The sequence below is a fragment of the Narcine bancroftii genome, chromosome 4 (assembly GCF_036971445.1).
Source record: "Narcine bancroftii isolate sNarBan1 chromosome 4, sNarBan1.hap1, whole genome shotgun sequence".
NCBI classification, from domain to species: domain Eukaryota; kingdom Metazoa; phylum Chordata; class Chondrichthyes; order Torpediniformes; family Narcinidae; genus Narcine; species Narcine bancroftii.
The window spans coordinates 37,933,185-37,947,727 of record NC_091472.1 but is presented as its reverse complement, the minus strand read 5'-3'; the positions used below and the strand labels follow the sequence as shown (position 1 = coordinate 37,947,727).

The window sequence follows — 14,543 nt, the reverse complement described above, 5'->3', positions numbered from 1 at the left end:
TTCCAGAATGGATTTAGTCAGCTGGGTCCAGTTAGTTGCTTTGCAACCTTTGTGGAAAGATGTTTCATCTGTATAATTTTATTCTTATACCTGCTCAGCATCGGCAGTAGGCTGAAAATATAAATGTGAATAAATGGAATAGAAAACCCCAGCGTGACAATCACGTCGTCACCGAGAAAGATGTATATACATACACGGACAGTGGGACACAGACACACTGGCATTAATAACCAGCTGAAGCTGAGACATAACATAAACATTTACGTAACATATACACTCAGGGACTGAAACAGACATACGCGGAGACTGACGCACACACTAGGGCACGTATTACGCACACACACACACACACACACACACACACACACACACACACTATATGCTACACTAAATGCTCAAAGACTGGGACCTTAGTCAGATGCACAGACAAACAAATCCTGTGATGCAAGCATAGAAACGGATACATACTTGCGCTCGCGCGCACGAACACACACACACACACACACTCTCTCTCTCTCTCTCTCTCTCTCTCTCTCCTACAAATGTGAAGTGTCTACTGATCGTGGCTGCTATAATTGAGGGTCAGACACAAATACAACGGCCCTCTTCTATGAATAGATCTTGATATTTCGGAAAATATATTTTACTCGATTAACTTACAGGATAATGGCACAAATACATCATTCGCTGAACTTGTTATTCACGAATGAGCAACGTCTTTTCCCCGGTTTGTCTGCCATAATCAATACGGTTAAGGGCGCCTGAAGCCTGAGACGAGAGAACAGCAGCACCGTGACAAGAACAATATACTGTACTCCCCTGATCGGTGCCAAAGGTAGCTTTAAAAGCACTGCATCTCAACCATGAGCTTGTTGGCGATTACTGTACTGAGTGGTTATTGAAAATCACCAGTGTACAGTGTACAGGGAGGCAGCGGAAGGGGAAACGGCGCGTTTAAAACTCATTTAATTAGTTATTTTCTCTGCGTGTTCGTAACCCCCACCCCTTTGCAGTATCGCAAGGTTTAGAAACTGCAACAAAGTTTTTATGTCTCTGTGCTGAAAGACATACCCAAACTTTAAAACCGCAACAGGTCAATTTGCAGTCACGATACACAAAAGTTTAACCAGGAAATTAAACCATTTGAAGTGGATGTGACTGGGATTTTTCTCGATCTATCACCTTCATTGAGAAAAAAAAGCATTCAGATAATCCAACTGGCTAAATCGACACCGTTTTCTTCGGAGCTATAAAATTATCGACAGTAAACGTCTTTAAAATTTCCCCACTTTCCAAAAATGAACTGTGAAGTCTTTAGATTTCACCAGCATCTGTAAAACGTATCAATACAGCACATGTTATTGTAAGGGATTGCAACTAAGAGAAGCGGACAGTAAACCTTGTTACAACTATGTACAGTGAGTGGCAGTGAAGATTTGCATACATTTGTCCATCACCAAGCAGCTTTGGAACCAAATGGAGGATCTGACACGACTGAAATCTTGAGCTAAAGACCGCCACTGTTATTCGATCGCTTTATTTTCATTATATTGAATTACTTAGATTATTTAACTGCAGATAACACTACCGTCTGTTAAACTAGTAATCGCACCCATACAGAACAGCATGGTGATTAAAGCCAGTTTACGTTGGTTGATCATTAAATAATATTTCTCCAAACCAATGCCTGTAATTTTCCATTTTTGTTCCATACTCTTGATCGAACTTTGAGCAAAGGCTTAATGATTCCTACATATTAATATTCCTTATATAACGCCATTTAATCTGTCACCTTTAGAAATACCCCCAATTATTCTCCTATAATATGCTACATCTTTTACTATTCTATAATAGTCTATTCCTGCTAACACAATATACAGATATATTGTGAACAAGTGATCCATCTTTATAAATTGTTGTGCTGCCTTACTTAAGTAATTGACAGAAGAATAAACCGCAGAAATGTTTTGATTACATTTCTAATTAAATGCCATAAATATACAAATGCTGGACAGTGGCAAATGCGCAGAAAAATGAACGTTATTGCACCAATGTAAACTGCGGAGTTTCCAGGATATTGAAATCGAACTACTGCAGATGATGATATTCTGAAATAAAACAGAAAACACTTCTGTCACTCAATTGACTGGAACAATTCTAATGAAATTACTATAAGCATGGATCCTGTCAATCTATTCACCCGCTTGCTCTTAGTTTATAATATTTAGGTTATGCCGCGTGACTTAGCTAATACCCAAATGCACCTTGTACATGTCTGCAGGTTTGTTGAACAAAGTACACGCTAGTTGAAATTGGTCTGTTTGGTAAAAGTTGTACATTTAAAATCTATGAGATCCCAAATCTCATAGACAAATAGGTAAATTTTCTCTTTTGCTTTCATGGCTACGGGAATATGAAACTGCCTCCGAGGTTACTGTTTACTTGAATTTTAGTTGATCGTGCCTTTCTAGTATGATCAATATGACATAGAAAAATAAGTAGTGATTGTCACAAATAAACACGAACCCATCCTCCTTTAATTAATTAATTCGACAACTATTCGATGTTGTCTTCCTAGATATTTGGGGGGGGGGGGGCACTTTTGAGTGAAAAGGCTTTGTCTAATTCCTGTATGACTTCCCTCCAGAAGAAGAGCCGTGGAAACTGTCAAACTGAAAACAAATTGATTCGGAATGTTTGTGCAAGAGAGGTGGGGCGAGGCGTGCTAGGTGAAATTCGGTCACTGCAAAATCAACAAATTAGGCTCGTTGCTGTAAACAAATTCCTTCTTGAACTTATTAAACATAACATGCAGATTGTAACTCTTTGAAAATGGCTTTTTAAAAATATTCTAACTCACATCTTTATTAATTTTCGTTCTTAATACATAGTCCAACGTACTAGTAACAGTGCAAGAGGGACGAAATTGTTTATATTTTGTTTGCCGGCCACAAGAAGCGAACTTAAATAAAGTTAAAAAAAAACCCAAAAGACTTATCTATAGAAGGTCTTTTTCTGATGTTTCTCATTATTTTTGATTCAGAAAAAGCTAATAAGACTCGCAGCGTCTTTTCAATTGTCGAATGTCTTTATTTCAGAAAAGGGATTACCGCCAGGAAACACAGGAACAAAAGAAAAAAATGGCTGAAGTTTTGATTCCAAACTCACGAAAGCCGGAAGGTCTCGACTTTTTGACGTTATGATCGCGTTTGTGCAAGCCCTACTTTATGTTGTAGACTAACCCCAGGTTTCATTCTGAATCATGAAGTTCCTCTGCACCAGAAACTTTCACTGCCCATCCCAAAGAGTCGACTGTTTAGGGTAATGATAGATAGATTGATGGGTAGACAGGCAGAGAGATAGGTTGAGTGTGAAAGGAAGAGACATAGAAAGATAGATAGGAGTTTTTGAATGGCTTCGCAACGGGCAGAAACATACCAAATTCAAATCTGAATAGACACATAAAATGAAAATGTCTGATGCGGCCTTACTTGCTGGGTCTTTCCGACACTCTCCGTTTTTATTTTTTGATTTACAGCACCTTCAGTGTTTGTTTTTATTGATTTTCGCTAGATTCGCGAAGTATTTGTTTGGGACTCAGAATCCATAAGTACGCAATCGACGACATCTGACTTACACGACATGTTGGTTTCATGAATAATCTGCACGAACGCTAGGTAAAACAGCTTTCATAAGTTAGGGGTGTTTCCTTATTGATTTCACTGTAAATGTAAAATAAAATATAACGTTTTGAGCGTTTAATCAACTTCGCGCACAATTCTAACCTTTGTCGCGAAATTTATAGATCAAAGATATTAAAGTAGTATGCTATTTTTAATCATTGCTCATTTTCAAACTCTTTGAATAAACTTTAATGATTTAATCGTTATGACAAATATCGATCGATTTCCCCAAACAATTATCCATCCACCTATCTGAGATAGGTGCTTGTAACATTAAATTTTTAAAAGGCTTTACAAATAAGGCCGACAAAGGGGTGCAGAGAATTAAAGACTCAGTTTGAGATACCTCCTATTACTGTATTTTTTTTTATTTGAAGTCGACTTATTGGGAAAATATTATCTGCTATAAATTTGATCGGGGAAATATTGCGTCATTAACATCTCAGTTCTATTGAATTTTATTGAAATCCAGACCATTCATATAATTAAATGCATTGCGTAGAAAATTCAAACAGACAATAAACACATTTATAATACTTGTAAACCAAAATACGAAAACAAACCCGAAGCAAAATAAAGTACAGGGGAAACGACATGTTGGGGTCAAACGAGTTTTTAAATAAAATGTAATCAGGTATGCCAGCCTGAAAGCTTATTTACCTATTACTATAAGAGAAAGATGTACGTGTTTTGCTTTCCAAACTAATATTAGCCAGTTGCCTATACTGGATTTTTAAATTTTTTTAAATTATTAAACGGTGCATAGACGCTTTATCTGATTGTGATATAAAATATGTATCGAGAACAGCTGTTTGCAACAGCCTCTCTATTCGTTCATTAATTTTAATGAATTTAATGAGTTTCCCAATGTCTGATTGCAATAGTTATTTGATGATGTCGGTGAATTGATGCAAATATTTGAGCAAATATTTGGGGATGACTGGGGACTCTAAATCAGTACCTTATCTGGTCAACCGTTCGCATTTTTAAAAGTTTCTTTTCAGAAGTAGCTTTCGCCGATCGGCAAAACATATCATGTTCTGCATTGTGTGATTTCGGAAACAGAGCAGTGCAATTCCTACCTTTAATAATCTGTCTTGTTTCCAACGCCAATTTTTATCGTGTATCAGTGATGGTTCAATAAAATTTATCTAACATTTTAATTAAACTGAACCCAAATCCAAGCAACTTATCTTTAATTCTCCTCATCTTGTTTTCTACGATTCACGTCAACAGAAGATCATATGCTCTGGTTCTGATGCGTTGTGCAATGCTTCTTCCAAACATAAGCAGCCATTGATAGTGCGGTGACAACTTGACCAAGTTTGATTTCTTTGGTAAACAATAAAACAAGTCGTCCGAGACCTCTCATGATCCAATGTATTGTGGCTAACAACTGAAGCTACTGTTTAAACATGTGAGGACGGCAGATGCGGTGTACTTCGCTTTCCTCGCCCTGCACAAAGCCTACATTCTCATGAGTTCGCTATATTTCCAAATGTTTCACCAAACCATGTTGCCGTGTAAATAGACTACAGTAATTAAAGGATTTGGGGTTTTTTTTTGAGCCATGTTTTGGATTTCCGTGCAAAGCAAGCCCCTGCCTGCCCTGGAAACGTGGGGTTTAGGGAAAGAAAAAAAGAAAAACAAAGCTGTGAATGCAACTAACATAACGGGTCGAATCACAGAAGATCGACGAATTGAATGGCTATGGGTTGCATAGTCTTAAAAAAGATTTACATAAGTTACATGAGAGATGGGTCTAGGGTGAATTGGTCTTTACGTTTTAATTAAGTGAACAAATTGGCGTTTGCTATTGAAAGAGGAGGGTGAAGTGTCACGGAAAGGTAATGGGAAGTTCTGGGAAGCAGCTGGTGGCGACGAGGTCTGGTTCAAGCAGCGGTCAGAGCGGCTGCCATCTTTTGTTTTCCTTCTTCAGCATCCACTTCCTTCCCGCAAGGGATGTACTCAGCGTCTTGGCTGCAGCTTTCTCCCGACGATGCCATGAGCCACCCCGAATGTTTGTTTTCCTTTTGTGAGCTCTTGCCAAACAGGATAACAAAAATCATTGCATCATCAAGCAAGATAGAACTTCATTCCGATATTGTTTTTCTTTCATCTTCTGCTAATTTCAGGTTTTATGAAACGGAACAACGTTTTTTTTTATTAAGAATATAAATAGTTACCTGGCTTCCAATGTTTAAACTTAGAAAACCCCCTGTTCCCCTCCCCGTTAGGGGTAACTAAATGGCTGGGGTTTTTTTTAACCACAAAATGTGCCATTGTCCCACCTAAAGCATAGCTTTAAAAGAAAGCAGTGCAGCAATATTTCTACATGTTGACAACACTGGATGGAATGACAACATCGTTGTGAATGATATCGGTCAGGGCCGGAAAATTAAATTCTCGCACTCTTGCGTTTTATTTAGTCCACTTAGCCAAACTCAACAGAGTAAACTGTTTTGCCATCAAACCCTGGTATAATTGCTTGGCGGTATATATGATCATGTGACATTGTAAATAACACTATCTGTGACACTGACTCATGTTTTGCTAGGCAGTGCTTTACAACACACAGATAACAGAGCCTATATCTTACCGCTGAGCTACAGCATGGTTAGGTGTGACAAAGCATACGGGTATAATGTTCAGGAAGCGATCTTCTTAGTGTGAGGCCTATACTTATCTATTACAATTTATAGGTTGCTTTCATTAATTGTCAAATCTGCAATATTTAAAAAGTAAAACATTTTATATTCTAGGCAGCGTGTTACAGAGGACAAAACATGGACACTGCACAATAATACAGAATCAGAAAATAGATCTTCTGTGATCTAGTGAAATTGGTTCCAATACATAACAGTGTGGTCTCAAACTGTGACAGGACCCAAGTTTGATTTCCTGGCCATCTTGTTGGTGTTTGATGATGTATCTGGGCTATTATAAGGAATGTTTTTTAAAAAAACCTGACAAAATGCACCTGTTGTCTCTTGTAACATGCCACCAATCTATAAATATAATGCTATCATAGAATAATATGGAATGTGGTAAAGGACAATATTTTAACAAAAATCACCAAAGAAAGTATTACTTGATACTTTTGTTTTCCAGTAATGTATTATTTCATTCTAGAAGAACCTGTCCATTATTACCTGATTAAAAATGTGATAAGGCATAGTTCTGACTATACTTACTTGTTATAATATCACATCAAGTCATCCAGTAATTATTCAAATGTAATAGTTAGTGGCCTATTGGCCTTTCCAAACTTCCAATTAGTCAGTGGAATATTGGTCACCAAATAATGAATTGAGAAATAGTCATCTAATTGCATCAGTATATAGTTCATCACTTGCCCAGTAGTTATATTCCTGATTCCAAGTCATAAAGTGATAAGCTTCAGACAAACTTGAGAATGAAGACTGGATATATGGTTTTAAAATATTGGGCTGACTTCAAATGAATAATTTATATCTAGCCCTCAGGGATAATTTCCGTTCCAGATTTAGAAGGTACATGATTTGATCCCCATTTGATATCCTGATGTGTAGATGCTGTAATATGGTCTATTGAGCCAACGACCCGTCAGATACCTGCATCCAGAATTAATTACCAGTCAGTGGTAGTAATCCTTTTTCACACTAGTCTGACCCAGAGAGCAAAGGCTGGTGTACCAGTTTTAAATCCTGGATCTCCAAAAAAGGTTACACATTCAGTCGATATCTGGTCTTCATCATTGATATCCCTTTATCCTTGGCTAAAGTCCACCAATGAGGGGGGGGGGGGGGGGGGAACAAAGATGAAAAATCCTACTTTTTCTCCAGTAATTGGATTAACAAGTTCACATTTGGGATTTGAGCTGGAACCTGACAAGGTGAACCCACAATAAACCATGAATAGACCCCATATATTAGATCTGGTCGTGCATCAAATTGGGACATAATACAGCCACTCTTGGCAATATATTGTCACGGTAAAATAATGTTGTTGTCATATTCAAATAAGAAAATTTTGTTAAAGCAGAGAAAATATAGACATTTGGAATTGTAATATTCAATTAGATCATTGCTGATATGCATTTGTGAATCTACTCCAGTCAGCTCCATACCTTTCAACTGCGAAATTAGCACCAGTATGAAAGAATGGCAATATACTTCCAGGCCAGAACTAGTTGTGGATGGGAACATGGAGACACTAAGGAAATAAATTAATAAATTAATTACCGGAGTAATTATTGGCGGAATATTTGTAATAAATAATATTAATGCATTGCCAGGAATGGTGGTGGAGGCTGGTGCAATAGAGGCATTTAAAAGACTCGTAGGCAAGCAAGAAAAAAGGTGGGTTATGGTTCTGAGGTAAGGAAGGTTTAGATTGTTGAGTTGGTTTATAAAGATCAGCACAACATAGTGGGAAGAAACACGGAAGTCTGTAGAATTCTATTGATCTCCAATGTCCATTGCAAGACCTGATGAGTTCCTCCACCATTTCTACTTTTTACAATATCGTGGACCGAAGGGCCTGTGCTGTACTGTTCTATGTTCAAAGTGGTGCAATCAACGTGTGACAGCCAGCAATATCAACGAATCACAATACATTATTATGCAATGCACCCATGACAACGTCCTTATATTAAACGCCATGAAAACGTGGACCACTGCCCTAGAACATGCTTTCAATATGGATTAAATATTTCTGCATAATTTCTGGGGAAAAGCACAAAGGTATCTACCACAACAATTATAAATATTCAAATAATTGGGCTGATGGCAAACACCAGGAGTAGGTATTGAGCTCCCCTTCAGTAAATTAATGAATTTTCGATGCCCAATTTCTAACTCGAAAATCATACATTTACAAACGTTGGCTGCTATGAACCTCAGTTTCCAGACACAATGCTTGCACATTCTGATAATACATCGGTAAAACATTTAACATTAATTATCATCCAGCAGTCCAGATCGCCTTCCTCCAAGCTTAATGTGTTTGAATTTACAGTGAATATTTTGTCGGCCAGTCTTTTAGTTAAATGATGGAATTATCAAAAACAAAATGCTCACGGTCTTAATGTATTGACTTTCCCCGTCCCTTGCGTGAGTAGTCTAGAAGTTAGTTCAGTATAAATAAAGTGGCCATTAGACAAAGGGGTAAAAGCTCTGACTAATGGATTAATGCAGAATATGAAGGATAAATGGTCTGCTATCCGTTCGAACCTAGCATCATAGCAAGAACTTGAAAGCACAAAATGCAGTGTGCCCTCAAAACTAAAAAAACTCAGAATATGACATCGAATGCGTTTAGTCCATACCAACACGAAACAATAGCCAAACAGGCCCGCGGCCCAATTTATTGCTGCAGGCATTTGCACTCCATTGGAGCCACTTCGTGTCGGAAAACACGACCCTCTGTTCTGTTCCTTTCTCCTTCCCATAATGACATAATGGATAACTATCTCCAGCAACGGAAACAAATAAATGCAGGAAGGCCGAGATGATGGGAAGAAATTGTCGGAAGACCCAAGAACCCGGAATCCACTGAGAATTGGGACCCACTTGCACCGCGTTTGTTTATGAGTGGTGACTGAATATAGTTGCAGGTAACCAAAAACACATAAAAGAGAGCTACTGAACCAAATTGAAAACCTCATGTTTTCATGGGAGCCGAGTGGTACAATGACATTCCTCTCGCCTTCTACCTTCTCAATAAAATGCACCCAAAATTATTGCCGGGATTGCGTAAAAACCACTGGATGGAAGGGCCAAACGCTAAATGTGCAGGAATCTGTACACATATATATGTCGATTGTCGTATTCCGACCCATGGAAGGAGACATGTAGTCCAGCTCCGGAAACACATGGATCTTTTCTCAAGCGAAGGAGACCAAAGGACGAGATCAGATTACTTCCGAGCAAAGGCACGGGGAATGGATGGGAAGGCGGTGGGTCTGGTAACTTTTGGTTTACAGTGTATCCAGGCAGGTGGAATGTACAGTGAGCAGCAACGTGAGTAACCGGTGATACCGAGATCAGGGTTAACGCTATGAACGGGAGCTAATAGCGTGGATTTTCTGGTCATAGCCACATTGGTCGGAACCAGGCCCTTCAGCCCATCGGCTATCAATTGTATGTATACCATTTCCCAGCACTAGCAGTCGGCGAATAGATTTCTATGCCGTGGCGTTTAACGTGCTCAACTATAAGATCACTTGCATGTAAAAGCAAACAGCCTGTAGAACTGAAATAAAAGAAAAACTGAGATTGATTGGTGTCGTACCCGAAACTTTAACCTCATGGATGCTGCCTGTCCTTCGGAACGTTAATGCTTTCCGGATTGCAACCGCCCTCTGGGCGATTTCCCCCTTAAATCCCCCATAAATATTCTACCTCTAAACACAAAGCCACTGCTAAGGGGAAACGTTTCTCTATCTATGCTCCTTCTCATTTTGGGCCATGTTTCCATTTTCTGAGGTCCAAAGGAAACAAATGAATCTTGTCCAGTCTCCACTCAAAACAAAATATTCCAATTCAGGAAACATCCTGATGAATATCCACCACCCTAATCACAAGAAAAGGGAACAGAAGTAGGGCATTTGGCCTATCCAGTCTGCTCTGCCACGCCACCATGAGCTAAACCATTCTCACATCTTGTTCCAATTTCCAGCCTTTTCCCCATATCCCTTGATCCCTTGACTAATTATATACCTATCAATCTCCTCCTTAAACTCCCCAAATGATCGGGCCTCCACAGCTGTATGTGGCAACGAATTCCACCCATCTAAATAATAATAATAATCTGGCTGTTTATTTCTTCTTCCAAAATGTACAATCATACATTTCTCAATATTGTTGCCAGTCCATTCCCATTCTTTCTATTTTATGGTGACCAGTCTTTCAAATAATACTCCAGCTGCCACTGAACTATTGATTTAAGTTGTGACATAATTTCCCTGCTCTAAATTATGTTCTCAAGCTAATGTAGCCAACTATCCTGCTTCTTTCTGTAAATGGATTCTGGACTTCCTAATGGAAAGACCACAGTCTGTCTGGGTTGGCAGCAGATCGATGAGTACCCTCACGCGGAGCACTGGTGCACCATGGGCTTGTGTGTTCAGCCTGTTCCTGTTCGCACTACAGACCACAACAGGATCTCCAGATCCAGGTCCAACAGTATAATCAAATTTGCAGATGACACAACAATAGTTGGCCTGATCAGCAACAACAGGGAGTTGCACTACAGAGAAAAGGTGGAAAATCTTGAGATGTGGTGTGAGAATAACAACCCAATTCTTAATGTGGTTAAGGTGAAGGAGGATTCCAAAAGGACCAGGAACCACCACCCTTCACTACATATCAACAACTCTCTAGTGGAGAGAGTAAAAGCGTACCAAGTTATTTTGAGTTCATTTTACTAGTGACCTGTTGTGAACACACAACATCTCCACACTTGTCAGGAAGGCACAACAGCTGCTGCATTTCCTGAGATGAATGAAGCGAACAAGGCTACCAGCTACTGTCATGTCAACCTTCTACAAAGATATCTATTATGAGCCTTCTGGCTGGCTTCATCAGAATGTGGTACAGTTGCTGCAGAGAAGTGGACTGGATGTCAATCCACAGGTCCATAAGAATGGCAGAGAGGATCACTGGAGTCTCCCTTCCTCCACCACCCCCCCTCCCTTTGATGTGATCTCCCAGGATCATGGATTGAAGAGGGCATGTAAAATAATTGAGGATTTCTTCCACCCTACACATCTTTCAGTTGCTCCCAACAGGAAAGAAATATAGGAGGATCAGAGCCAGCACCACCAGGCTGAGGAACAGCTTTTTCCCCATGGGCAGTGAGAATGTTGAACAAGCAAAGGAACTGCTCCCACTAACCTCCGAGACTCTCATCTTTATGAAGCAATATTTATTTATTTATGAGTCTACAGTAAGTCCCCGGGTTTAGAATGTCTTGACTTATGCACAACTCAGACTTACGAATGGACTACTCACAGCTTCAGCGGTTCAACAGCTCGAGGAAGAAGAATGCCTTCCACCATTTTAAGTCAGATGAAGAATTTATTGTGAGTTGGGGTTGGTCCATTCATTTCAAAGTGAGGGCAAATTCGCATAATATTAAAGTGCAAGGTGAAGCAGTGAGTGCTGATGTAAGTGGTGTGAGTAATTTTCCTGAAATCTTGAAAAAGATTGTTGAGGAGGAAGGTTATTTGCCAGACCAAATGTTTAACGTAGACTGGCTTATTTGGGAAAAAAATTGCCTGAAAGGAACTACATTTTGAAAGAGGAAAAAAGTGCATCAGGGCATAAGGTATTAAAGGATAGGCTAACGTTACTGCTTGGATTTCAAGCTCAAGCTTTTGCTTGTGTATCACTCCCTAAATATGAGGGCAGTTTGCCGTATCATTAAGACATCTCTTCCTATTATTTGGAAAGAAAATGCAAAGGCTTGGGTTACAATTGCCATCTTTGAAGATCGGTTCTTGAACCATTTTGTCCCTGCTGTTGAACATTATTGCTTAGGTAAGAAAATTCCTTTCAAGATTTTCTTCTGCTTGACAATGCGCCCAGACATCCAAGCACTTGTAATGACCTTCACCCCCAATGTAAAGGTCATATTCCACCCCCCACCGCCCCAAAACCTTATTGCTATTTTAGCCAATGGATCAGGGAGTCATAGCCTCCTTTAAGGCCTATCATTTATGATGGACCTTCTGACAAGCAATCAGGGCTATCCAAGATGATGTGATGAGCTTAAGGTAGAGTTCTGGAGGAACTATAACATCTATGATGTCATCAAAAATATTGCTGATCCTTGGGATGAAGTGAAACAGTCAAATATGAAAGGAGTGTGGAACAAATTGTGCCCCCAATTTGCGTATGCTTTTCAGACGTTTACCCCTGATGACATCACCAAAGCCAGGCAAGCTGTGGTTGATATTGGTAATCAACTGCAGTTAGACACAAGTTAAAATGAGGTTGTAGAGTTACTTGACTCCCATGCTGAATTAATGACCAATGAAGACCTTATGGAACTAGAGCAGCAGATGATAGCATCTGAGGAAGAAGACTAGGATCTAAAAACTCCAGAACTGAAAAGGTTTTTGATGAAATAATTAACTGAAACATTTTGTCTCATTGAAGGAGTAATGACAAAGCTAGAGGAGCAAGATCTTAATACAGAGAGGTTCACCAAAGTTTACCGTACAGTTACTGAGGGCCTCAGCTGCTGCAAGGCCATTGATGATGAGAAAAAGAAAAGCTCTGTACAAACCTTCCTTGATGCCAATATCAAGAAATTGACTCCAGTAATAAACTCCACCTCTCCAGCAGCAGAATTAAACCCTGACTCTTCAGCTTTAGGTCCATCCTCTCCAACGCCAGGCCCATCATCTTTAACAGTAGCCATCTCTCCATCATCTTCTGCTGCATCATCCAATTATTAATGTTACCACAATGTTACCTCACAAATTCCCCTTCTGGTATAAAAGACATTGATGGAATGAGAGTAAATGTTAACTTTTAATCATGATCTTTTTTCTTTTTTCTCTATCTCAACTGTTTTAAGAACTGTTTCTCTAATTTTTTTTTACAGTACACACATACACAGACACACAGGCTCTCTTTTTTCAGTTCAGTACTATATGTGGATACTTTTATTATTAGGTCCTGTATTATTATGTTTAAGATGTTTTAGTGTATTTGGAAGTCTTTCTTAAGTGTTTTATATGAATAGAAAGGTAAAAATATATACAGTACTATATGCTAAGATGAACATTTGACTAACTGATACTAAATAGGAGCTGAATGTACCTGTTCCAACTTACCTACAAATTCGACTTAAAGATTGATTTAGGAATGGATCTCATTCCTAACCCAGGAAGTGCCTGTATATGAATACTTGGCCTGCATATGTTTTGTTTGACTGTATGTGTGTTATGTCTGGTTGTGTGTCTGTATACTTTGCACCAAAGACCAGAGAACACCATTTCGTCGGGTTGTACTTGTACAATCAGATGATCATAAACTTTACGTAATTTGTATTCTGTATTCTGGTTCTTTTAGCAGTCCTTAGACTCATGCAGCCAAGTCACTCTGTTTCTCAGTGCCTTCTTGGGTTTTCCTACTCATTGTATACATTCTCATTTTATTCATTCTTCCAACATGATTACCTCACATTTTCGAGAATAAAGTCCACGTGTCATCACTCTGCCCACCTTTCCAACTCATCAATATCATTCTCAAATCAGGAACTCACTATTGATATTGCCAATCTTCAGAATATCTGCAAAATTACTTGTCATGCCTTCTGTACATATATCCAGATCATTAATGTGTACCTCAAATAGCAAGGGTTGTGGCACTGCTCCCTGTGGCCACAGGCTTCAAATCATAAAAACAACTTCAATCATCGCCATCTGTCTCTTACCACCATTAATTTTCAATCCAATTTTCTCAATTGCATTGTATTTCATGGACTCAAACCTTTTTGATCATTTTCCCATGTGGGAACTCATCAAAGCCCTCACTGAAATCCAGTTAGGTTCTGCTCTCATCCACTTCACAATTACCTCCTGGAAAAATTCAATCAAATTAGTCAGACATTAAATTCCCTTAATAATGTCATGCTTACGCTCACTGATCAACCCCTGCTTTTCCAAGTGCAGATTAATCCTGTCCCTCAGAAAATCTTCCAATATATTCCCTTGCACTGATGTTAAACACTCCAGCCTATAATTACCTTGGTGGCCTTCTTGAATAAAGTACCACATCTGTCACCCTCCAGCCATGGGGCCCCTCTGCTGTGAACATGGAAGATTTGAAAACTTTTGTCAGGGCTTCAATTGTCCTCTCCCTCGCC

The 14,543-nt window shown here is 39.1% G+C and overlaps 2 long non-coding RNA genes across 2 annotated transcripts in view; one reads left to right on the top strand and one right to left on the bottom strand.

Moving 5' to 3' along the window:
• LOC138759808 (uncharacterized) overlaps positions 1-3,418 on the top strand; it is an 18,731-nt gene extending 15,313 nt beyond the window's left edge. Inside the window, exon 3 of the long non-coding RNA XR_011355102.1 lies at positions 3,099-3,418. This is a non-coding gene — a long non-coding RNA (uncharacterized lncRNA). The remainder of the gene's footprint in view (positions 1-3,098) is intronic.
• Positions 1,964-14,543, bottom strand: LOC138759807 (uncharacterized). Its single transcript, XR_011355101.1, has 4 exons — positions 14,424-14,543; positions 7,792-7,877; positions 3,638-3,722; positions 1,964-2,108 (listed from the first exon to the last, which is right to left on the bottom strand). It is a non-coding gene; the product is annotated as an uncharacterized lncRNA (long non-coding RNA).